Raw genomic sequence first — 26,418 nt, 5'->3', positions numbered from 1 at the left:
TACCCTGATCCCTCTGTTTGCCCTGACAATCAATGCTACTCCTCTGGTAATCCCTTTCTGCCTTGAGCACAGGATCTCCTGAACCCACCCTTCTCCAACAAATATCATTTTACACAGGTTCAGTTCCAAATGAGTTTCTTGTAATAAAATAATATGGGCATCCGAATTTTTTAAGTATTCACGCACCCTGGACTGTTTTCTCCCTCCCCCTATACCATTCACGTTCCAGGAGAGAATTTTTATACTTGTTGCCCTACTCATGGCCCGACCTGTACCCACCTAACATACCGAGTTTGGAAACTTATAATGGCTCGATTGCATGTGAGGACAATTTTTCCTGTTTTCCCCTCCACCCAGTGACCCCCCACCTCCCCCCCGAGGAACCCTCCCCTCATACCTGACGAAAGGACCGCCTTTTAGGAAACCCCCGAAGGACGACCCCAGCTAAGTGGTTCACCTTGAACCAAGCGACATAATTTGATGGTATAGAGATATTACATAGTGAGAATAAATATTGTTTCTATGTGCCCCCCTATTTTTTATTTTTATTTTAAACCTCTTCTTTATTCTCTTCCCCCCCTCCAGTAACTTGTGACATCACTACTTTGCACCTTTCTTATAATGTCCATAAGTGTACATATATTCTTCTTCATTCTCCCTCATGTATTCACATCCCCAATCAAATTTTATTCTTACTTATTATTTTTTCGGTCTCATCTGAGATAAAAGATCATCCACATCCTCCGGCAGACTGCAGTTGTACATTTTGTTCCGCCACATGATTTTTAATAGGGCAGGAAACCTCATTTGAACTTGTGCTCCGTGTGATCTTAGCTCCGGCATTCTGGAACCCAGTTCCCACTGCCTCTGAGCTGTTCTCCCCCCTATATCAGATCGAATAAGATATGGATTATCCCGATATTGAAGGACTGAGCGGGATAGACATCTGCTTAAAATCAGCTCCTTGACACTGTAAGACAGAAAGTTAACAAGAATCTTCCTGGGTGCCTTCCTATCCGTATGTAACTTGAAAGGATCCCTATGCACCCGTTGTATCTCAGTCTCAAGGTCAATATCGGGCCGATCTTTTAGGACTCCCTCTTTAAGTAGCTTACAAACAAACCCCTTGATGACCTCCTGCTCTTCCCCTTCGGGTATCGTCAGGATTCTAAGATTGTTTTTGCTGGCTTGCGATTCTAATCTTTTCAAATCCATGGAGAGGGTCCTATTTTGAGCTTTTAGAATATCAATGTCTTTGGCGTTCCCCTGAGCAGACTCGGATAAAGCGGTGACTTTCAGCTCCAAGTTTCCTGTACGAGTAGCAAGGTCATCCAGTCTGGACTCCAATGAATCAATCCTATCCTGGATAGCTTTTTGATTATTTTCTAAGATCTCAAATTTAGACATTAGGCCCCCCCTCAGTGACTCAAAGAGAGTTCCCAGCCTGTCTCCATCTGGGCTCTCAGATCTCTGCCTATCCCCCTGTACCGAAGCGTCTGACTGAACTAAGTTCTTGGGGTGGCTATAAATACTGCACTCTGTTATAGGTGGTTGGGGCATAGGGACCATCTCCTTCGCAGGAATCTGCGGAGCCTGCAGAGCTTGTAAGGCACGTATAGTCTGAGGAAAAGGAGAAGGAGAAGGGGGACTGACTATAAAATTGCCTGTTAACTGCTCCGCTAACAAACCTGAATCAAGAGTGTTACCTGCCCTCACCTCCTCACCCCCGTTATCAGGCAAGCCCTCCAAAAGCGCAAATTTGTTCTCTATAGTAATAGGGGGACCCGAGGTCCATTCAGCCACTGTACCTCTATCCATCTGCGGACCAGAACTAGCGACCCTCTCCATTATTTAAAAAAAAGACTTGAGTGAGGGTGAACTATTTTGGAACTGTTGGCCACCTTTCAACCCTTTTCCCTTATTAATGCTACCTACTTTTTTCTCCTTTCTGAGGTTTTGAGGCATCAGAAGCTCTTTATCAGCTGAATCCAGTCTACCCTTCGGACACAGCTCCTGCTGCGACCTTAGCAGATATCGGTTTCTGTGACTCTTTACTGGTGATGTTAATACTGATAGCTGTTTTCCGCGGGCTTTTTTAGATTTAATGATGGCAGAAGCAGGACTGTTCGAAGAGTCAATATTCAGTAAGACAGTCATTTTTACGGCCTGCTGCTGCCTCTGCCTTTGCCTCTGCTCCTGCTCGTGGTCCAGACACAGCACTGATACTCCCCCTTCTCTTTAAGGGATATCTGAGGCTATCGCTGTAAGCTCCTGCTCCATACACCCACTCTGTTTGACCTCCCCTTCCCTGAAACTCCTTACCGCCGTGGGTTGCGCTGCAATCTGGCAAAAACGTGGAGTGCTGACAGTTAACTTGCAGACAGGTCCCCGAAACTGCAATGATGCCAAAGCAAAACGGGTACGAGACCAAAAATCCGTCCGGCGGTATCCGAATAACCACCCCGGAGCAGAACCGGCTTCCTGGAGTGTCCGCCCCGCCTTCTCTACCTCTTCACACACCATGTGGACCCCCCCCGGACACTGGGTCTTAGTGCCGTTGCCGCCTTGAACACGAGAGATGATTACCAAACGTCAGGAAGAAGGGGAAAGAGCAAAAGAGACGCACAAGTTAGATCAAAACCGGGTCGAGGCCACACACCAACCCCATCGTTCTCTTACCGCAATAAAAGTATTCTTTAAAATGAATATTCATGCCGCCCGGATCCTCTCATGCCTCAAAAAGCCAGGGAGAGCCGTCCTCCGGCGTCCCTACGACCGGCGTTCAGCCTGCCGCCGCCATGTTCCTCCTCTCCACAACGGGCGTGGCCTCCAATCAGCATTCTCCATTTTGTTACTTTCAGTGAATTTCGGAGGTTTTTAAAATAATTTTTCCTAACTGTAGCGTCCCTCCACACCTTTGATCTTGTCAGTGAATTTATCAGGTTTTTTAATGTTATTTGCTAACTATAACATCCCTGTAACCTTTGTTTTTTAAGTGAATTTCTAAGGTTTAAAAAAAATAAAAAAATAAAAATACTTAATTCCTAACTGTAACCTGTAACCTTTGAGACTGAGTGAATGAGTGCATGAGTGTCTCAGTGAATGTGTAAATGGGTGGGTAAATGTATGTCTGAAAGGGTCTGGGAGTGGCTGCATAGGTGCTCACTTGGTGTGTGAGTAGGTGCATGAGTGTCTGAGTGGGTCTGTGAGTGGGTGTCAGAGTGTCTGAGTGGGTTTGCGAGTGCCTTCATGAGTGTGTGAGTGAGTCTGTAAGTGGGGGTGTGAGTCTCTGAGTGGGTCTGTTAATGGGTGTGTGAGTCTCTGACTGGGTCTGTGAGTGAGTACATGAGTCTTTGAGTGGGTCTGTGAGTGAGTGCATGGGTTTGTGAGCGGGTGCATGAGTGTCTGAGTGGGTCTGTGAGTGGGTGCATGAGTCTGAGTGGGTCTGTGAACAGTTGTGTGAGTGTCTCAGTGGGTCGAAGAGTGGGTGCATGAGTCACAGTGGGTCTGTGAGTTGTGTGAGTGTCTGAGTGCCCTCTGCTTTGTCCTCTTCTGCTCTATTTTACCTTTGCTGCTCATTTTTCTACCCTCTGTTTTGCCTCTTCTGCTTGTTTTTCTGCTCTCTGTTTTGCCTTTTTGGCCATGCGCACCCCCATGCGAAGTTTGTAAACTCATTCAAGCTATTGCGACTTTTGGTTACAAATAATTAACATTTCATCATTCGTAACAATCGAAGAATAATAAATAAATATATCCTGCATTATATAACTTTTCGTCAGTGAATATCCGAAAGTCATTCCTCATAGTGCATGATGTGCTATAACGTATAGCTCTAATCGCTAGATTGGCAACATATTGTCGGCTTTTTAATTCCCCTTTACTGAATCAAGCTGTTACCTGCTAAGACTTCAATTTATGCCGCTCATAAACTTATTAAAGAAATTACCAGAAAATTCTGCCCTTGTGGGCTTAGACTTTACGATATCACTTACAACAATTTTGCCCAAGTGGGCTGACATAATAGAATGATTGTATACCTGCAGTTTATATCTATTCTGTCTGCATTGTGTAAACAAAGTGTACAAAAATACCCAAAAAGTGCAATTATTAACAAAACTTGAAATTATTTCAAACAGAAAAACGAGGGGGAGCTCATTGACTGTTATTCAATTAAATTATGAACTGCATTCTGGAAGGTGTACAAATGTGTGTAAAGGTCTTCTTCCATATTCAACCCTGTTGGAGTCCTCGTATCTAGCTCTACTATATAACAGGATTCCAACCTTCTTAGTTTTTTCTCTCTATGCCCTCCCCAGATCTGAGGAGGAATAGAGTCTATGACAAAGTATGTGAGACCCTGTACATTCTTGTATTGATGGAGGAGGCGGGCGACTGGATAAGACTTGTCACCATTCTTAATCGCTCTGAGGTGTTGAAGCACCCTCTTATGCACTAGCAGAATTGTGCTACCTATGTATTTCACGTTGCAAGGACAACCCAGCACGTAGACAGCAAATTCAGTTTTGCAGTTGTACTGCCCTTTTATTTTTCTTTCTTTTGTGGATAGCCCTGGCAAATATGTAGATGTAATTTTGCCATGTTTGCAGGCTTTACACTTCATACATTTTATAAAGCCTGCCTTGCACTGCAACCACATAGTCTTTACCTTGGAGGTTTCCGGTTTTGGTGCCATATTACTGACTAGCATCTGTTTAATGGATTTCGCCTTGCGGAATGTTATCAGTGGTCTCTTTGAAACCAGCTTGCCTAAGACTGGGTCGTTCCGAATTAAGTGCCAATGTTTGGCCAATATATTTCCAACTTGTCCATGTCGTTTATTATAAGTTGTTATCATTCTGCACGCATTAGTTGAGGTCAAATCATTATTTGTTTGCTCTGTATTGCCTTTTTTAAACAAAACTTCTTCTCTTGTCTTATTCTTGGTTTTATGAATAGCTGTTTGTACACAACCTTCTCCATACCCTCTCGATTTAAAACAGGAATGTAGATTTTTCAATTAATTCTCTAATACTGCATTCTCACTGCAGTTACGCACTGTGCCCAAGCATTCACAGTAAGGTATGCTTCTAATCAAATTATTAGGGTGGAAGCTAGTTGCATGGAGCAACGTATTTCCCGCTGAAGGTTTGCGATAAAGCTTGGTATGTAATTTTGCTTCCTTAACATATACTGTTAAGTCAAGAAAATTGACTGATTTTTCACTGAGTGTACTTGTGAATTTTAAATTGAGATTATTAACTTGCTAATTTGCATATGGGCTGGTGGGAGGAGCAGGTGGTCCAGAAGCAGTACAATGAGGAATGGCAAAACAATATTTTGCACTGGAGTCGATACATAGATGATTTGTTCGTCATATGGAAAGGTTCAGTGGACTCGGCTAGACAATTCATTAACAAACTTCAAGTTAATAATCTCAATTTAAAATTCACGTACAATCAGTGAAAATGTAGTCAATTTTCTTGACTTAACAGTATATGTTATGGTAAGTTGGGGGATTAAGTCCCCTTGAATCCTGAGGTTCCCTCGGGGCCAACTAGCCTAACAGGTACCTCCAGTAAGTGCCACAGAGCTGCGTTGCAGAGAGGTGGTCCGAGGCCACCCCCCTTTTTACACTTCTCTGCAACACAACTCTGTGGGGCTTACTGGATGTACCTGGTGGGCTAGTTTGCTCCAGGGACCCTCAGGATTCAAGGGGAATTAATTCTCCGACTTACAACGCGCCAGGGGGTGCGTTTGCAGAGTGCTGCAGGGAGGGAGCGGGGCCACCAGCACAATGCCGGCTTTTTTTCTTCTTTAAAGGGGGGTGTGTGGCCCCCTTTCTTTTCCCATTTTTTGTGCCCTGGGGACCCCATCCCTCAGAGCCTGACCCCTATTTTTTTTTCAAGATAAAAAAGAAACGGGAAGGGGGCCGCGTGGACCCCCTCCCAAGGCCAATTTCAGCCCTGGGGACCCCATTCCCCGGGGCATGGTCACAAATGTATTTATTTATTTTTTTTCAATTTAAGGAGGGGCTGTGTGCCTGAGGCCTCTATTAGCCCCGGGGACCCCATCCCCCAGGGCTGTGCCTCTTTTTTTTTATTATTATTGAGGGAGGGGGCCACATGGCCCCCCTCCCGGGCCACTTCTGTCCCCGGAGACCCCATCCCCCAGTGCCTGGCCTCTCCATTTTTGAGGACCTCAGGACACAAGTGGACTTCATCGTCCGTGCAGCAGTGCACCAGAAGCTGCGTTTGCAGTGTGGTGTAAAAAGGGGCTTGGCCTAGGAACACCTCTCTGCAATGCAGCTCCATGGTGCTTACTGGAGGTACCTGGTGGTCTACTTGGCATACAAGGGACCTTCAGGATTCAAGGGGACTTAATAGTAATGTTATAGTTAGAAATTAGCATTTATAAAACCTTAGAAATTAACTAAAAAAACATAGGATTGAGGCACATTATACTTAGAAATTCTCATTTAAAAAACCATTGAAATTCACTGAAAAAACCATAGGTTTCAGGGACGTTATAGTTAGAAATTACCATTTAAAAAACCTTGGAAATTCACTGAAACACACATTTGAGATGTCATCAGTGATGTCATCAGTGATGTCACTGACCATGTCATGAATGATGTAATATGTGACGTCATCAGCAGTGCATTGTGGGGGCGCAAGTTATAGTTAGCTGAACAAACTATACTGGCGGAATTTCAATGGTTTTGTACGAGTGAAATGTCCCACTAACTATAACGTCCCAGAAACCCATGGTTTATCCAGTGTATATCTAAGGTTTTTTAAATGCTAATTTTTTACTATAGCGTACCTGAAACCTATGGGTATTTCAGTGAATATATATTTACATATATATATATATATTCCTCCAAAGACCCCCAAGCTTTTCAGAGACGCACTCCACAAGAAACAGCTCGTCCGAGCCTTTTTATTCACAGCAGACAGCATTTCCAACCTGAAAACTTCATGTCCCTGACGCGTTTCGATGCCTCCGGCATCTTAATCATAGGGTGGGTAATTTGGAAATTCAGATACGGACTTCCGCTTCTTTTTATCTATCTAGCATGCTTTCTCCAGTGAAAGGCATGCTGGTAGCGGTGGTCCCAATTAATCCCCTTCGGTGGGGTCCGTTTCTCCAACACTAATTTAGTTCCCAATTTTCGTTGTGATATTGTCTCTGCCCTCCGGTGGGCCCCAGGTTGGTAATCCTGTCTTTTAATTGTTTGGTTCCTCGTGCTGAAAGGCGGCCGCAATAACATTTTGCAACCGCACAGACCTTCGACTGATGTCAGCGGCGGTGCAGTCTCCCACGACCGGAGCAGCCGTGTCACACATTCCTCCAAAGACCCCCAAGCTTTTCAGAGACGCACTCCACAAGAAACAGCTCGTCCGAGCCTTTTTATTCACAGCAGACAGCATTTCCAACCTGAAAACTTCATGTCCCTGACGCGTTTCGATGCCTCCGGCATCTTAATCATAGGGTGGGTAATTTGGAAATTCAGATACGGACTTCCGCTTCTTTTTATCTATCTAGCATGCTTTCTCCAGTGAAAGGCATGCTGGTAGCGGTGGTCCCAATTAATCCCCTTCGGTGGGGTCCGTTTCTCCAACACTAATTTAGTTCCCAATTTTCGTTGTGATATTGTCTCTGCCCTCCGGTGGGCCCCAGGTTGGTAATCCTGTCTTTTAATTGTTTGGTTCCTCGTGCTGAAAGGCGGCCGCAATAACATTTTGCAACCGCACAGACCTTCGACTGATGTCAGCGGCGGTGCAGTCTCCCACGACCGGAGCAGCCGTGTCACACATTCCTCCAAAGACCCCCAAGCTTTTCAGAGACGCACTCCACAAGAAACAGCTCGTCCGAGCCTTTTTATTCACAGCAGACAGCATTTCCAACCTGAAAACTTCATGTCCCTGACGCGTTTCGATGCCTCCGGCATCTTAATCATAGGGTGGGTAATTTGGAAATTCAGATACGGACTTCCGCTTCTTTTTATCTATCTAGCATGCTTTCTCCAGTGAAAGGCATGCTGGTAGCGGTGGTCCCAATTAATCCCCTTCGGTGGGGTCCGTTTCTCCAACACTAATTTAGTTCCCAATTTTCGTTGTGATATTGTCTCTGCCCTCCGGTGGGCCCCAGGTTGGTAATCCTGTCTTTTAATTGTTTGGTTCCTCGTGCTGAAAGGCGGCCGCAATAACATTTTGCAACCGCACAGACCTTCGACTGATGTCAGCGGCGGTGCAGTCTCCCACGACCGGAGCAGCCGTGTCACACATTCCTCCAAAGACCCCCAAGCTTTTCAGAGACGCACTCCACAAGAAACAGCTCGTCCGAGCCTTTTTTTTTTTTTTTTTTTTTCAGTCGAAGGTCTGTGCGGTTGCAAAATGTTATTGCGGCCGCCTTTCACCACCCTATGATTAAGATGCCGGAGGCATCGAAACGCGTCAGGGACATGAAGTTTTCAGGTTGGAAATGCTGTCTGCTGTGAATAAAAAGGCTCGGACGAGCTGTTTCTTGTGGAGTGCGTCTCTGAAAAGCTTGGGGGTCTTTGGAGGAATATATATATATATATATATATATATATATATATATATATATATATTCACTGAAAAAACCATAGGTTTCACACACGTTATAGTTAGGAATTAGCATTTAAAAAACCTTGCAAATTCACTGAAAAAACCATAGGTTTCACACATGTTATAGTTAGCGGAAATTTTACTGATAAAAAACCAATGAAATTCCCCCGTTATAGTTAGTGCAGGCAACTATAACTCACGCGACCGCAATCCTCTGCTGATGCTAATACTGTATTTAGACACTTATTTGCCCATGTCTTCTTCCATACATTTTTAGCTATACATATATTACAAATATTTTTTTTTCATAAAGACACATATGTCATCAGCAGAAGATTGCGGTCGCGTGAGTTATAGTTGCCTGCACTAACTATAACGGGGGAATTTCATTGGTTTTTTATCAGTAAAATTTCCGCTAACTATAACATGTGTGAAACCTATGGTTTTTTCAGTGAATTTGCAAGGTTTTTTAAATGCTAATTCCTAACTATAACGTGTGTGAAACCTATGGTTTTTTCAGTGAATTTGTACGGTTTTTTAAATGCTAAGTTACTTTACGCCATTCGTGGCGTGCGCGCCCACTTAACGCAGTTCGTTCCGTGCGCGCACGGTGCGCTTCGCGCACCGTGCGCGCACAGTAAGCACGCGGTGCGCTTTGCGCACCGCGCGCCCACTTTACGCAGTTAGTGCCGTGCACGCACGGTGGGCACGCGGTGCGCTACGCGCACCGTGTGCCCACGTTACGCTAGATGGGCCATGTACGCACGATGCGCTTCGCGCACCGTGCGCACATGGAGGACATATGATGCACTTCGTTTTGAAAGGTAATATTTTAATTTTTCGTAATTTCTATAAGCCATGCAGAAATGGTGCCCTTCGGGCACCATTTGCACACGGGGTGGACAGAGTGTGGATAATTTTTTTTTTTATTTTTTTTTTTTAAATATTATAGTTTATCTCATTGGTTTTAATCCATGCGCAATTGGTGGCCTTCGGCCACCAATTGCACACGGGGTGCGGAGAGTGTGGATAATTTTTTTTTTTATATCATTTTTTACCGTACGCGTACGGTAAGCGTAATCGGCGAAATTAGCGAAAAAAAAAAAATCCGTTTTTGGCCTTGGGGGATCTTTGGGGACTCCCTCAACATGGCTATGTGTGTGGGAGCTGTCTAAACAGCCCCTTTACATGTTTTTGTGCTTTGTATTTTCATCATCACTCTCAGTGCGAGAGAGAAAATGGCGGCCGCCGCTTCCTGGTTTCGGCCGATTCGAATGTTTACTAAGATCTAAGAGCCAATCAGAATCGCGCTCGCGCACGCCACCGTACGCGTACGGTAAGCGTACCGTAAGCGCACCGTAAGCTGGCTCAGATATATATATTGATTTAAAGGCTATTTTCTCAGAATCTACTGAACAGATTTACACCAAACCTACAAAAGGCACTTCCTTGACCTGAGGACTACCTCTCTGCCAAATTTCAAGTAATTCTGTTCAGCCGTTCGGGCTGTAGCCCTGTCTAAAGGTCCTATGGAAAAATGCATGGGAAAAACGCGTTTTGGGACCCCCCTTTTATCTCAGCCCCCGCTTGACGAATCCCCCCGAGACTTTCAGGGTAGGAGCGGAGCGTAGCGCCCCACCTATTTTGAAAAATTCGCGAGGATTCGTCGACCGGCGCCAAAGTTATTCAAAATAGAATGTTGCGGATTTCCTATGGAAACGTGGTCCTAACTATAACTACCTACTGGCGACCGCCAGTAGGTAATACATATATATATGCCAGCCACAATTTAGAGATTGCTGCGCACTCCAGCCGATATTTCGTAAATTATTTATTTTAATTCATTGCAAAAAACACGATCATTGCACGATCTGCTGACAAACGTTTCAGCCCCCTGGCCTTCGTCAGTGTCAATGATTACTAACCACCAAACTCCATTTAAACATTTCATTGGTTCACAATACACATAGAAAAAATGTAGGAGGAGTGGGAAATGAAAATAAAAATAAAAATGAAAAGCGGACTGTGCAGACATTCATTTGGGAAACAGGTCGGCCATTTTAGCACTCTGACAAGGAACTCACGGAAACCCTGAGGGCGCGCATGAAAACTCGCTTAACAGCTTACGAGAATGATATAAAAAGACGTAAACAGAATAAGTTCGCACGGGACCAACAAGATTACGAGAGTGGCAGGGTGCTAACTTTTGCAAAAAAGTACGACGCACCAAGAAGGGCCCTACAAGAATCAAGAGGAGAAGCCATTACAGTACAGAGAGATACATCGGAATCAGAAGCCGAATTCTCTGAATCAGAGATACCCCGAGGTACGGAAGGGGCCTCCTGCAGTACAGATCAGCTTTTTCCCGAGGAATACCACCTTATCAAAGAAACATGGCGCAAATTCCCACAGAGGAGCCGTCCACCAGAACAGGGCGGCGGAAAACCAGGCGAGGAGGGCAGAGGAACAAACTTAAACTACGAGCCCGAGTAACGAGGAGCAAACGGGGCGGAAAGAGGAAATAAATAAACTCTCCATTATTAACCTCTCTGCAAGATCACTCACGCAAGTAGAAAAAACCGTACTGCAGAAAGGGCTAACCTTCTGTCCAACAACACAATGGGACTATACAGCAATGCGAATTGATTTATATCTATACGTGCGTAAGCTGAAATTGCGAAAAATGTTTGCAATGCAACCTGGCACAAAAAAACCACAGCAAACCACAGAAGGATGCAGTGTGGACAATCTCGTAGGGAGTGACTTAGAAATTCTAACAGTGATGCGGGACTTACAAGAATCAGAATCAACGGGGAGATCATCAATGTTAAAGATGACACTCAACTGCTATTGGAGACAGGGGTGGATCAAAGCAGTGGAAAGAGTCAGTTTAAAACACGATCAAAATTTATCCCACGAACCCCATATGATGCCATTGATTGTTTCCATGAGGCTGTAATCAAAGATCTGGATAAACTAAGACTAGTAGACATTACCCCCAGGGGGAGAAGGAAGTACAACCTCACAAAAGCACAATGGGAGGCTGTCAAATCCCTTAGGGACGATCCTGGACTGGTGATAAAACAGTCTGATAAAGGGGGTAACGTCATCATAATGACTAAGGAACAATACAAACGGGAGGCCTTGCGCCTATTGGGGGATTCACAGAGCTATGTACGAATTAAAAGAGAAGACTATAATAAGAGCGTGCTGGCCTTCTACAGTCTTTTACAGGAATGGAATTGTAAAGGAATTCTAGAAAACAGTGAACTCCAGTACATGAAAGTTGAATGTCCTGTGTTACCCACTTTTTACCATCTCCCGAAAGTGCATAAAGACATTAAAGAACCCCCAGGGCGTCCGATAGTCTCCTCACAGGGAAGTCTACTAGAGAAAGCCTCCATCTATGTGGATTCTTTTTTGTTCCCCATGGTCAAGGATCTCAGCTCGTTTATTCTGGACACCACAGACTTCATTCGCCAGATTCAAGACATTATCTGGGACGATGAATTGTTGCTGATAACGCTAGATATAACTAGTCTATATACTAGCATAAGGCACTCACAAGGACTGGCTGCCCTTGAGTTTTTTCTGAAAACACGAGCCCTAAAATTTCAGGAGCATAATAAAATGCTACTACAAATAGTTTCATTCTGCTTGCACAACAACATTTTCCTATTTGCAGGGGAACTATACCTACAGGTACAAGGGACCGCGATGGGCACGTGCTTCGCCCCCAGCTACGCGAATCTTTTCGTGGGCTGGTGGGAGAAGCACGTGGCCTGGGCAGGTGGAAACGAAATCTGGCTAGAAAAAATAGCCCTATGGACTAAGTACATCGATGACCTGTTCATAGTATGGAGAGGCACACGCACAGAGGCAGAGGAATATGTGAGGGCACTTAATGAAAATGATTACAACCTCAAATTCACGAGCAATATCAGTGAAAAGGAGGTAGCCTTCTTAGACCTACTAGTCTTTGTGGCGGACAACAAGCTATGCACTAAATTGTACCGTAAGCCGACGGCAGGCAATACTGTCCTACACTCTTGGAGCCAGCATCCCCGTAATCTAATTAACAGCATACCATACGGGGAGCTTTTAAGACTCAAAAGGAACTGCTCCCGACCTGATGATTTTCAGGAGGCGGCAAATGAGTCCATAGTAAGATTCAAGGACAGGGGGTATGGCAACCAAGTATTACAGGCAGCAGTGGACAAGGCCAATAGCAAGAACAGACAAGAGCTATTGATTAAGAAACAGGTAGCAAGTAGTGAGAATGAAGAAGAACAATCGAAGGTCAGACTGATAATGACCTTCTCCACAGAAGCGCAGAAAATCAGGGGCGTCATTCAGAAGAACTGGAGTATTCTCCAAACTGATGGGGTCCTTGGAAAATTGATTGCACCCAATCCGGACATTACTTTCTGGAAAAGTGCCTCCCTGAAAGATATTCTGGTGCGTAGCCACTTTGAGGATAAACCCCGGATTAAACCAACTATCACTGTTTTTTCCCCCTGCATGAATTGCAAGGCTTGCAAAAACTGCAAAAAAGTAAAAGACTACGTGGTACCGGGTAAGAAGGCAAGAAGGCCCATTGATAAACTTCTCAATTGTAACTCCAGCTTTGTGGTATACTGCTTAATTTGCCCTTGCGGGCTGCAGTATATTGGTAGTACAATCCACCCTGCCAAGAAACGAATCTTGGAGCACAAAAGAGCCATAACCAATAGAGATAAAACATATCCTGTGGCGAGGCACTTTGCTGGGTTACATGAAGCCAATAGTGACAAATTGACATACTACTGCATGGACCAAATTCAAACGGTTGAGAGAGGAGGGGACAAAGTAAGGTCACTTAGGCAACTTGAGGCCAAACTCATAGTGGAGTTACGCACCAGAACTCCAGGGGGACTTAATCAGGAAGAGGAGTTGTGGTCCTTCATCGGACAATAACTCAAGAACATACATTGCTGCCCCTTAGAAACATAAATACTCTGGGAAACAACATAAAGCCAATATGAAAATAATTGTGACGAAGTGAATCATAAAAGCATTGATTTGCCCATTCAGGGCTTTATTCAAAGGTAGTTTAAAATAGAGCAAGACACTAGACAGGATTTATTAGGGGTATTCCCATTCCAGTTGGTAATAATAATAATCTAAACTTAATGAATGACAAGGGCGCACCCATGAGCGGATCAACATTATTTTGTTAATAACAATAGTTTTTCAATTTTTGACTGTAATGATGAACCTAGCGGATAAATTTGTCGATGTAGCACTATCTACCTTTATACAACATAGTGCTAAAATGGCCGACCTGTTTCCCAAATGAATGTCTGCACAGTCCGCTTTTTATTTTTATTTTTATTTTCATTTCCCACTCCTCCTACATTTTTTCTATGTGTATTGTGAACCAATGAAATGTTTAAATGGAGTTTGGTGGTTAGTAATCATTGACACTGACGAAGGCCAGGGGGCTGAAACGTTTGTCAGCAGATCGTGCAATGATCGTGTTTTTTGCAATGAATTAAAATAAATAATTTACGAAATATCGGCTGGAGTGCGCAGCAATCTCTAAATTGTGGCTGGCGTGTACTCGCGGGTTTCGTCCCCGCGGCTGGAGCACCCGCTGTGCTGAGAGCGGGAGATTGACGAAAAACGTGAAAAAAAAAAAAAAATACATATATATATATATATATATATATATATTATATGTGACCAAGACTCTGGTATATATACTACTGGTGGTCGTCAGTAGGTAGTTATAGTTAGGACAAAGTTTCCATACGAGGAGCATTTTTTCATTTACCCATTACTTTGGCATCGTTTGACAGATCCTAGTGAAATTTTCAAACTAATACGCTTGTCACTTCAGCTGCTATCTTGAAAGATTCTGGGTGATCCGTCAAGTGGGGGGCCAAGGAAAAGGGGGGGTGCCAAAATGCATTTTTCCCCATGTAAATTTCCATAGGAGTTTTTAGATACGGCTACTGCCCGAACTTGCACAACGGAACTACACCAAAATTGGCAAAAAGGTAGCTCTTGGATTAGAAATCACTCTTTTTGTAAAGTAGTGTAAATCTGTTCAGTTGTTGCTGAGAAATTTAAAGATTTCTCAGATATACAACTGTGGAAGCAGTGGATCTGCGAACCCTCCCAATCTGAGATCTGATTGGCTACCAACACTTCAAACCAGGAAGTGTTGGCAGCCATTGTGTGACTTGGTTAAACCAAGTCAGAAGAAAAAAGATTTAACAGAAAGAAAAGGGGGCACAGTAGAAACACCCTGACCACAGGGCCCCAATTTTTGTAAAATTACATTTTCAGCATTGGATTCGCGTCTCCTGCCGAATATGAAAAAAAATCAAAGTGCAGGTTTCTGTGCTTTATTTAATTTAGGCCTCTGGGTGGGCCAGGTCCCAAGAGCAATTAAAAATAATGATGGGGGGGCCCGCACAGGCCCCTGCAGCTCCGGAGACCGCCACCTCCCTGGGGATGTACATAAGGGAAATGCGGTGGTGCCCTAAGGCCCCCGCAGCCCGGGTGACTGCCACCTCCCCGGAGCTATATTACAAAATGATGCTTCGTGGGCTTCAGCCACCCACACCGCCCCAGGGACCGCCACCTCCCGAGGCTAACTCTCCAAATGTGGGGGCCACGTGGCCCCCCACAGCCCCAGGGACCACCACCTTCCTGAGGCTATATTCCATAATAATGCATGGGGGAAACCACCACCTCCCCAGGGAACACATACACTCCGTTGCGGACCCCTAGCCCCGGGGACCACCACCTACTGAGGCAATATCCTGGGATGCCCACCCCAAGACATTGAAGTTTGCTATGCTATGCAGTGCTACTGCCAAGCCATAGCAAACACTAGTCCACTTCATGGAAGCAAGAGCATTGAAAATGTTCTCACTCCCATGAGGCGAAGCAGAATTGCTTTTGGACAGAAGGAGCTGCATGTCTGCAGCTCCATTTGTCCAAAAGCAATGCAGACTACCGCAGAAGGTAGGGAGCTTGCAGGGATCGGTGGGTCCTTGAGGATCCCCCCCAATCGCCAATGAAAGGCCATGCCCGGAGAGGATGGGGTCCCCGGGGCCATAATTGGCCTGGGGAGGGAGGCTGTGCAACCCCACTCCCCATTTAAAAGAAAAGACTAGCCCTTTCACCATCAATCTGCAAATGCGCCTCCTGGCACAATGGTGGGCGGGGAATGAAATCCTCTTGAATGCTGAGGGTCTTTGGGGACCAACAAGCCCTCTTGTTACCTCCAGTAAGTCCCAGAGAGTGGGATTGCTTAGGGGACTTGAAGGCCACAGTCCCTTTCTCCACCACTCTGCAAACACACCAATTTGTTTGCTTCTGGTTGGGGAATGAATTCCACTTTACTCCTGAGGGCCTCAGGACTAATGTGGACTACTTCCCCCAACCAGTAGTGCATCAGGAGGTGTGTTTGCAGAGTGGTGGAGAAAGGGGACGTGGCCTCTGACAATCTCTCAGCAATCCAGATGTCTGGGTGTTACTGGAGGTGGCAGATGGGGTAGTTGGCACCCAAGGACCCTCAGGAGCCAAGGGGACTTCATCCCCCAACTAGTAGTGTCTTGAGTTGCGTTTGCAGAGTGGTGAAGAAAGGTTGTGGCCAAAGAACAGCTCTCAGCAAACCCACTGTATGGGACTTACTGGAGTTAACAGGAGGGTTAGTTGGCCCCCAAGGATCCTCTAGAGGCAAGGGGACTTCATCCCCTACTATTAGTACACCAGGAGCTACGGTTATAGAGTGGTGGAGAAAGGGGGCAGGGCCTCCAAAGACCTCTTAGCATTGCCGCTGTGTGGGACTTACTAGAGATAACCTGAGGGGTAGTTGGCCCTCAAGAACGTCCTTGGGGCCACCCCTCCTGTTATCTCCAGTAAGTCCCACACAGCAGGATTGCTAAGAGGTTGTCAGATGCAACGCCATCCTTTCTCCACCACTGTGCAAACGTGACTCCTGGCACACTGCTAGTAGGGAGATGAAGTCCCCTTGGCTCCAGAGGATCACCCGCTCCATCACTCGTACATCTACTCACACGACCATTCACTCACTTATACAGCCACTCATACAACCAGTTACTCACCCATACAGCCAGCCACATAACAGCACACTCACCCATACAGCTACTTACACATCCACTTATTTACCTACAAAGTGGCACACCCACTCACTCACCAGATCAGCCTCTCAACACAGCCGCTCACTCACCCACAGAAGCCCTCAAACACTCACTCACACAACCACTTAGATACCCATTCACATATCCATACAAGCACTCACACATTGATTGCTGTTTACAGTACGAGTCCCCGTTAACGCAGCACATGTTTAGCGTTGTAAATGATATGAAGTATTTAATCAGATGTTGAATTAACTTTGAGACGGTTCGAAGTTCTAAGTGTTGTGCTCACCTTATTATTTTTTTTGTTTGTTTTATTATTTGTTTAACTGTTTTTGCACCCCTTAGATCACGAGATGGTCCGCACTAGTGCAACTGTCCTGTTTTGGTGCTTGTATATATTTTTTGTATTTTAATTTGTTGATTCCAACCTCAGGGGAGGGTTTGGGGATGATTCAGTGAGTCTGAGGCTACTGAGTGAGGTTGAATGTCCCTAACGTGGGTTAAGTTGTCATCGATTATCCTCTGATTACCTGATGTAGGACAGGAATCTATTCCCAGTTTATTATTCTGTAAATGATAGCAATAGAAACCTGCCACTTGGCAGTTACCAAATGGCCACTTTGATTTCATCATGATTATGAAATGTTCAATATAACAGATGGGACGCAAATATATTTATTGTGCAGGCCTTGGAGAGAATAGTTGAAGGTTGCTATATGTTCATGAAAACAATATAGACGGGGAACACACTTGTGCTATACTGGTTTGTTTTCAATGTTGTTCAATTCAAATGCATATACATTTCTGTCAAGCACACAAAAGAATTTTGTATCAACATATTTAGTCAATTTTTTGAGGAAGAGATAACACAGGATGGAATTTTATGTAAGTGTATTTTCTATATTCACTTTTGGTAAACCATGTTTATTGCGTCAATTGTCAAATACAATGCAGAGCTCTGTAACCCTGAAGGTGACTGCTACATAGTACAATATGAATATTGTGTTGACTTTTAATATATGCATTTTACAAAAATGAAATAATAAAGAAACAAAACACCCCCCCATTCACTGACCTTGCACCACAAAATAAGCAGCAGGTATTCCCTCACCCATAGATGACAAATCCTGCTGGACCTTTTAGATCCCTGTCCAACATTCCTGCCCAATTAACCCAGAACCGCAACATTCCCCGCATAGAGGGTCTCCAGGTATAGGCCTCTGTAATTCGCCCATCTCCTCCAGATCCTAAAGCGCTTTTGCGGACACCCTTGAACATTAAAAATAGGAGCCTCCAGACACATATTAAAATCAAGACCATTTTTCCACGCTGACAATGAGGGCAGGGTCCCTGCCTTCCACTTCCGTGCAATGTCTCGTTTGGCAAGCGTAAATCCCAATAGCATCAGGTGGCGCTTATAAATAATTTCCCCACATCTTTATTTATACACGTTATTAATCTGTTAATAATATCACATATTATTATTACATTTTCTAAGCAGTCGCAGACCCCCGAGAAGGTTTTGCGGACCACCCGGGGTCCTCGTACCACAGGTTAAGAACCACTGATCTATATTATAGTGTTTCTGGTAATTTTGTTTTCCATACAGTATATGATCACACCATCACGTAGCTTTGGCAGACCTTTTCCCCACCTCGCTGACAGGACCAAATCATCTGCTGAGAATGAAGACATTCGAGTAATTTCTAAGACAATAGCTTCTACTCTACTTCCTGTAGGTTTGCAGCACAATCATTGATTTACAAGTTGAAGAGTGTTGAGACCAAACAATTCTGTTCAGTGTCTAAGTTTGGGCCTGATTCACCGAACTAACTTACGACAAAATCCTAAACTTACTACTTTCGGTATTCACAGAAGGCATTTAGTAGTCTTAAATTAGGATTTTGTCTCAAGTTAGGATGTTGTCTTAAGTTAGGATTTTTTCCTAAATTAGGATTTTGTCTTAAGTTAGGATTTTGTCCTAAATTAGGATTTTGTCTTTAATTAGGATGTTGTCCTAAGTTAGCATTTTGTCTTAAGTTAAACTTAAGTTTAACTTAAGTTTGTCTTAAATTTAACTTGAGACAAAATCCTAATTTAAGACAAAATCCTAATTTAGGACAAAATCCTAATTTAAAACAAAATCCTAATTCAAGGCACAATCCTAATTTAGGACAAAATCCTAATTTAGGACAAAATCCTAATTTAAAACTACTAAATGCCTTCAGCGAATACCAAAAGTTAGTTTAGGATTTTATCGTAAATTAGTTCTGTGAATCGGCCCCTTTGTTTGAATTTTTTTCTGGGCATTTCACCTGGTTCAGTATGTCATTTGAATTGTTGTTCCTTTGTGTAACTCTTCACCAAGGTGTTTCCAGATGGTTCTATTGCTTTATCAAAATTCTGGGTTTAGGGTTTATCGAGTCCAGCGTTGGGTGTTTGCTAACAATCCCCCTGTGGGGATCATTGCCTCCACATTGATAAGGCTAACAGCTCTATAACTTCGTGTCACCACATATTAAAGATGTTCTTGAGGTCCAGGGTCCAGAATTCTATCATTTGAGTTGAAATTGGTACCTGGTGTCTTCAATGAATTGGAAAATGTGGTTGATTATTTTATTGTTTCTCCTGTTCACCTGTCACTTATTGCCCTTTCAACATTCACCTACTGTGTTTCTTTCGTGGGGTCCTCACTGAGCATTTTAATTTTGTGTTGACACTTTTGTTTATTTAAAGACCTGTTGGAGAAGTGACACTGAAGTGGTTTACCTATGAGAAAAAGGAAACGCTCACCTCAGTATTATTTGTTATCACTAGTGTCAGTCACAGCAACCCTCTGCAGAATAATTTGTCCGGCCAGTCATATCACTGGAATGTCCCTGGCCTTTCTTTTCTTCAGCTTCTTCAACGCTTTCTTCCAGGAGCCATAAACGCTTCTAAGCAGCTTTGTCTTTTAGGCATACATTTAAATAAAAAGACTTCCTCGACCTGTGGGTGCATTTTACTTTGTCCAGATTTCTTGTCCTAAACCATGCATCTAATTTGCCCATTTCCCTATTTTGGTAATGTGGTACAGCTGTTACCATGCTCAAGCCCTAGCATTTCATTTCCATTGCTTCAGTTCACGTTTTATGTAGTAGAAGTATGCTTAATTGTGCTAAAAAATCTCTGTGGCCTAGGTGAAGTTTTTTTTGCTCTATTCCCATTATAGTCCATGACAGCGTATTTCCTTAAGTCTTGAGGGTTAATAGGCATGTTCACCAACTAGACATTGACAAGTGTGAGCGAGGAAAACTCTCGCCGGGAGGTGTATTTTCCTCGCTCGCACTAGCCAACTTGACGTTGCCGAGCACGAGCGAGAGAAAAAACTCCGCTCCGCTTTGTGGAGCCGAGTTTTTCAGAACTCTGCAAGCTCCCCGGAACGCGGAGTGTGGAAAATGAGTTCACCTTCCAGGCTTAGATTTTATTTTACCCTAAGCAGATGGTTATCCTTTCACCAACTGCTTTTCTTTTTATTCTGCTGGAGAGAAGGCAGATCAGCAACCTCATCACTTCATGTGATGTTAATGAGATGATCATTTGTCCTTAAACTGCTGATTTCTTTATTTTAACCATGTATACTCTTTCGTTACTCATCCTTTGTTCCCACCTCACCAGACACATTTGTGGCATTCTCTTTGTTACATTTTCTTAAACACCTCACAGTGGATGCCTGCTCTTTGCTTGCCTAAAGATATTGGGGGTCTCTCCTTTTCCGTTCCTCTGCTTCAGTCTTAAATGTTTTTTTTGGTTTACGCCCTCTGCCAATACTTTGGGGTCACTATTGTAAGGCATGCACTTAATTTCTCTAGCCAAATGTGATTACTTATGGGCACTTTCCCATATCTTGGGTCTTTATTTTCTGCCAAAAATGATATCCCTTCCAGGACCTCTGGGATTGATAGTGCAGGTTGTAGGTCAGCTGACAGAACTCTTCTTTCCCAGCATTCGACTCATCCATAGACTTTATACTTCACGGGGATATTCACAAGGAAGTGGCGGAGAGAGGCGTTAGCCTTCATGGCTTAACACCTCTCTCCGCCACTTCGGAAACGCAAGGCTGCACCATATTCACAAGGATATGGTGCAGCCTTGCGTTTCCCCCTGCGATGGCGCTGAGTTTCACAACATAGCGCCAACGCAGGCAAGGGTGTCTGCAAGCAAGGAGGTTTGTTTATGTACAGGAAGGTGTCCATTCCTCTACATAAACAAACCTAAAGTGCCAGTTTGTAAGTTACAAAACGGCATTTAAAAAAAAGGTTTGTTTATGTACAGGAAGGGACACCTTCCTGTACACAAACAAACCATGGCATTTTGCTTTTTCACACATGGAAAAAGCAAAAAAGCAGCACACATGGAAAAAGCAAAAATGAGGAGAAATTGAGCATTTCTCCTCGTTTCACCATCTTAAGAACAGGGTTTTCCTGGTCTTAATTTTGGCACTACCTCCTATTTACGCTGCCCTTGTGAATATGGGGTAGCGTCAAAATGAATGGGTGTTGTGGTGGAACGCCCACCACAATACCCACTGCCCACCCCTTTCACGCTAAACACAGCGCGAAAGGGGGCCTTATTCACAAGGCAGCGTTAAGCCACATTAAGTGGCTTAACGCTGCCTTGTGAATAAGGCGTGGCCCCTATCGCCACCACAATGCCACTGAAAGTGACGTTGTGGTGGCGATAGGGGCTTGTGAATATGTCCCCAAGTCTTCTAATGCAACCCTCAGAGCTCTTCTTGAAACTGCGATATATTTGTCAATAGTATTTACCACTTTTTTAATAGAGGAGGTTTCCCTATTCTTTGAGCTTATGCAGGCTTCTGCTTTTTCTTGGATGTCCTTTCTCCCTATGTTGTGTTGCGGCATCCCTTTTTGATGCCTATCTCCATTTTTCGGGGTTACCTGTAGTTAATAATGATACATGACTTTTTTTTTAAATTTGAGCTGATCCAGCAGATTGTTTAAGGGAAGTGGAAGAACCATGGGGTAAGTCTTGACCTGATCTCAGTGCAAAAGTCAACAATTGTGTTATCCATTTGAAGTGCAATAGTTCGTGAGGCCCATGTGTCACTGACTGCACCCACCAGCAGCACTGCATTGATGGGCCAGGCCCCGGAAAAAAGGCCTCTCATGCATGATCTCAAACTATTTTCTACTGTGCTCGCAGGGCTGCACAACTCTTTGTTTTAGCTCCCACCGCTTTCCAGATACCATACATGCATGTACGCATGCATGAACTTCCCCACCTCCTCTCTTCCATGCCTCCTCTACCCTCCCCACCTCTCCCCTCCCCTCCCGTCTCCTCTCCTTTCCTCCCCTCCCCTCCCCACCTCTCACCTCACCTCCCCTCTCCTCTCCTCTCCTCTCCTCTCCTCTCCTCTCCTCTCCTCTCCTCCCCTCTCCTACACCTCATTTTACCCCCCTTCCGTTGCTATTTGGCAGTACATGTAGATGTACTGCAGAACTGTGGGAGGTGTTAGCGAGGTAGGGCTGAGCAGGACAAAAGAGGACAGAAGTTCACAGGGTTTACCCTATTCTCTTTTTTACACGAACTATTGCAAACAGAGGGCTTCAAACTAAAATAAATGCATGTCTATTCACCTGGAAATAAAAGATTGAGCTCAAACTGCCAAACTTACGAGGAACCTGTGCAGGTAGAATTATTATGTTTTCTCTTATCCCTCTGTTCCCTCTGAGGTACCTCAAGTCTGTGAAATAGACCCTTGGATTGACCAGAGGGACAGCCCAAGTGTACATTATGTTTGCAACATTTATGCCCCACTAATCCAGTTTCTCTCTTCTTCAGATGCGTTCCTTGTGGCCTCCTTCTGTAGCACAGCCTGGTCTGCTGTCGAGTACCAGATGTCCTTGCGCAAATCTTTAACTGACAAAAATGAAATCCGTGTGGGCCCACAATTGTTGACATTTCTTTGCTACAAGGTCTTCACGCTGACATCCTGGACACTGAGCATTGCTCTCCTTGGTCTTCAAAATATCTGTTTCCTGGTTTCGCTTGTTGCAGTTCTGTGGATTTTGAGCTTCATCTGGACTTGGAAGCAGAAAACGGAATTTTGCACATCGCCTCGCATGGAGGTTCTCTACCGTATTGTTGTTGCAGTAGTTCGTGTGTTTACATTTTTCAACGTAAGCGAAAAGAAGACAAGAATCCAACATTCTGTTTACTATGTCTTTCGCGTTTTTATGACCGGAAGTATCCTGTCTTTGTGCTGGTACTGGGACCCCTCTGTCAAAGAAGGCATATTTTCTTCCAGTCAGTATCACAATTGTTGGGGCGCTGGTGCTAGGCATTCTTTCAATGATTCTTTACTATGGAGTTTTCCACCCTAATATTTACAAGGTAGAAGAAAATTGTCAAGACACGGTTGACGGACCAAGCACTCCATCAGCAGACCGAAGCAACAGGATGGGGCGCTTTCTCATGCCGTAAAGAGAGGAAGGGCAGCTTGGTGCCTAATACCTATTAATCTAGCTGAACCTATATTGAATTTGTTTATCCATACCCTGCTTAATGGGTAAACAAAAAGAAAGTCTGGGACTCAAATTTCTTTTGGGTTCGGGCGGCCCAGTTCGACAATTGATGGTGCAAGGTGGGTACCGCCAGCTGCATTTCTTATAGGACCAGGCCCTCCTGCAAGCAGTGAAGATTGTGAACTCATAAAGTAGCAGGGCATAAATACCTTCCTCGAACAAGACTGATCAAGTTAAGCGTAGAAGCCTGCGTTTGTTTTAAGTGCTTTCTGAGGTGGAGGTGTAGAAGAACTCTATTAAGAAAAGTTTGAATTTTTTTTTTTTTTTTAAATTTACAGTAAATTTTCACATCAATGACTTAATGCTCCGAAGTGACGCTAAAGAAGCCTACAGTACTTTTGTGTTGTGCCAGTCAGGACTTACCCTCCCAGAGATATTTAGGGCATGCCTTCCCCAAAAGGTCTTTGACAGATTGCAGCAAAACAGTAGATTTTTCAACAAAATATTCCTGAAAATTGACATAAGCACTATTTGTATTACAGGCAGTTAAAAAAAGTTATCCGATTTTGCGTGGAATGGCATTTATCAAAAGGTATATAACGTCTTTTGATCTCTTCATTTTTCCTGGTATAAAGGGGTAGGGTTGAGAAATCAAAAGTTATACAAATCTCTCAATGGCATGCCGTAGACAGCTGTGCTAGTAACATCCTGCAGGCTCATAAAGCACTGTTACTACATATCATGGAGGGGTTGCATTAATACAGTGCTTTCAAGGGTATGCCGCCGAGTAACTTCCACTTGCGAGGCAGTTGAGAGGGTATACAAACATACATACATACTCCTTTTGGGGAGTCTCTACACATCTTGATGTAGTTTCAGTGTGGCACATGGATTATTGTGGGTTGGTAGGGTAGAGGCAATATTTACCTATGTATTACTTGCTGGGTATTGCTCACACAATGGGATTAACACCTTTCATTTTCTGGTGTGATCTCTCATGTTGTTCAGGTCATGGACTATACTTTACGTGTTTTGAATGCTGTAATCACTTCATCCTGCACGTGTGTTATTGGCCTTTTGTGAGAGTCTCTTGTCTTGTTACCATGTAGGGCCTACTTTTCGCTGAGTGCCCATTTCTTAAATTCCCGCTGCCATCGACTCACTTCGGGGTCCTTTCCTGACCTCCATGTCATTGCTTTGGTACTTTCAGCCATCAGTAAAGCCAGATTTAAGAATTTATTGCCGACTTTTAGGAATTTGGGGTGGGAAATTAGGCCCAATATATATGTTTTGGGCATGTGGAGCCCCCTTCTTTTAATGTGTCTGTGAGAAGATCAGTGATCTCTTTCCAGCCAGTATCTCAGTCCCTCACCATTCTGAGGAAACCTGCATCTTCCAGCGAGCATCTAGGATGGCTGAATGAAAATACAACACATGCATTTACCACGCAATTCCTTTACAACACAGTGCCTTTACCACTCATGCCTTTTATCATGCAGTTACCTTTACCACACAAGCCTTTACAACGCAAGGTAAATATATGGTAAGCTATGTGAAACATATATATATTAAAAAAAAATATATATATATATATATATACATATATATATATATCCATATGAAAGGTTGTCACAAACAGAGAGTCAACACGGGTAAGTTTTCTCTTTCATGAATTTACTTGCAGCAGCAGACTTCACAATGAAAACTGGAGCACCAACAGTGACGCCAGACGCGTTTCGTGTAAAAGTCTCCCTTCTTCGATGGCGTTTCATCACAGTGAGACAGTTTTTTTTTCCTTTTCTCTTTATCAGGTACTTCATCACCTCTGTGGGCGTGGCTCGCTTAGTCTTATCGTTCATGTAGTTTAGCGGTTAGTATTGCTCTCTGAGCATGTCTCCTGTTTCTGCATACATTTAATAAAATACCTCAGTGGGTCGATGTCCGGGTTAACATCACTCAGACTGCTTTTCTCTTGCTGGCAAGTACGAAATACCTCCCACTGTGGCGGCAATGTTAAATTCTCTCTATGCCGCCTGGGTCCACTGTTTTGCGGCGGGGCTTCTCCACGGCTTGGACGAGCCGTTATAAATCCATATGAAAGGTTGTGCCAAACAGAGAGCCAACACAGGTAAGTTTTCTCTTTCATGAATTTACTTGCAGCAGCAGACTTCGGGGGAGACCTACCACTTTTTAAAAAAAAAATTATTTTAAATGTATTTTTTCTTTATTGGGGGAACCCCCTTTTTAAATTATTTTGATTCCCCTTGTCTAACCTTACTAACCTATACTTCTACCCACCCTAAACCCTAAAAATACATGTACCGCTCTATAGTCCTACCCACCCCTAAACTCTAAAAATACCCTGACCACTCTATACCCCTACCCACCCCACTCCCTAAAAATGCTACTACTGCCATATACCTCTGCCCACTCCTAAAGCCTAAAATTACCCTTACCACGCATACCCTTACCCACCCAAACCCCAAAAATCCCATTCCTAACCTTTACCCAACCCAAAAAACACTCTTACTACCCGATAATCTAACACACCCCTAAACTCTAAAAATAGCCTTTCTTCCCTATACTCTTACCCAACCATAACTCAGTAAAGCACCCTATAACCTTGACCAACCCTCCAAACCTATAAATAAATGTATGTGTGTGTGTGCTGGGAAACAAGCAACCAATTGTAGCACTTGACTCTCTTGAGGTAGTAAAGCGGAACAGCCCAAGGTCTACTCAGGGGAGGGGGTCTGGGCTAGTAATCACCAGTCACGGGCACACAGTAATAACACTCAGTAAATGATTGCCCAGTCTGTGCTTTTATCTTTAGAAAAAGGAAAACTATATTTATTATTCACACAAATACTACTGAGTACTATTCAGTAATTTACAAATATGTACAAAGGCAGTAAATTGACTTATTACTGTTAATAATGTTGACAATGATTATTGATCACAGTGTATGTGTTTCGGTATCTCAATAAAAGATTTTTTAAATGAGCAAAAATGCGTCGGCGTATCTTTTTATAAACTTTCCATCCATGAAAATGCAGTCATAAAAGCAACCCCTAGGGCCTAGATGAATCACATTTTAAACTACATTACATGCTACCATAGACTTAGCCCCTAGAGGGC

General features: G+C 43.8%; 1 pseudogene across 1 annotated transcript in view; it reads left to right on the top strand.

Moving 5' to 3' along the window:
• The window catches only part of LOC146831198 (XK-related protein 9-like), a 451,893-nt pseudogene extending 425,679 nt beyond the window's left edge, over window positions 1-26,214 (top strand). Inside the window, exon 5 of the transcript XR_014961526.1 lies at window positions 22,598-26,214. The product of XR_014961526.1 is annotated as an XK-related protein 9-like (transcript). The remainder of the gene's footprint in view (window positions 1-22,597) is intronic.
• Window positions 26,215-26,418: the final 204 nt, after the last annotated feature.

This window comes from Triturus cristatus, chromosome 5_1, assembly GCF_964204655.1.
Source record: "Triturus cristatus chromosome 5_1, aTriCri1.1, whole genome shotgun sequence".
In the NCBI taxonomy this organism is placed as follows: Eukaryota; Metazoa; Chordata; class Amphibia; order Caudata; family Salamandridae; genus Triturus; species Triturus cristatus.
Note: the sequence above shows the minus strand (reverse complement) of the source record. Positions and strands in the feature narration are given on the sequence as shown.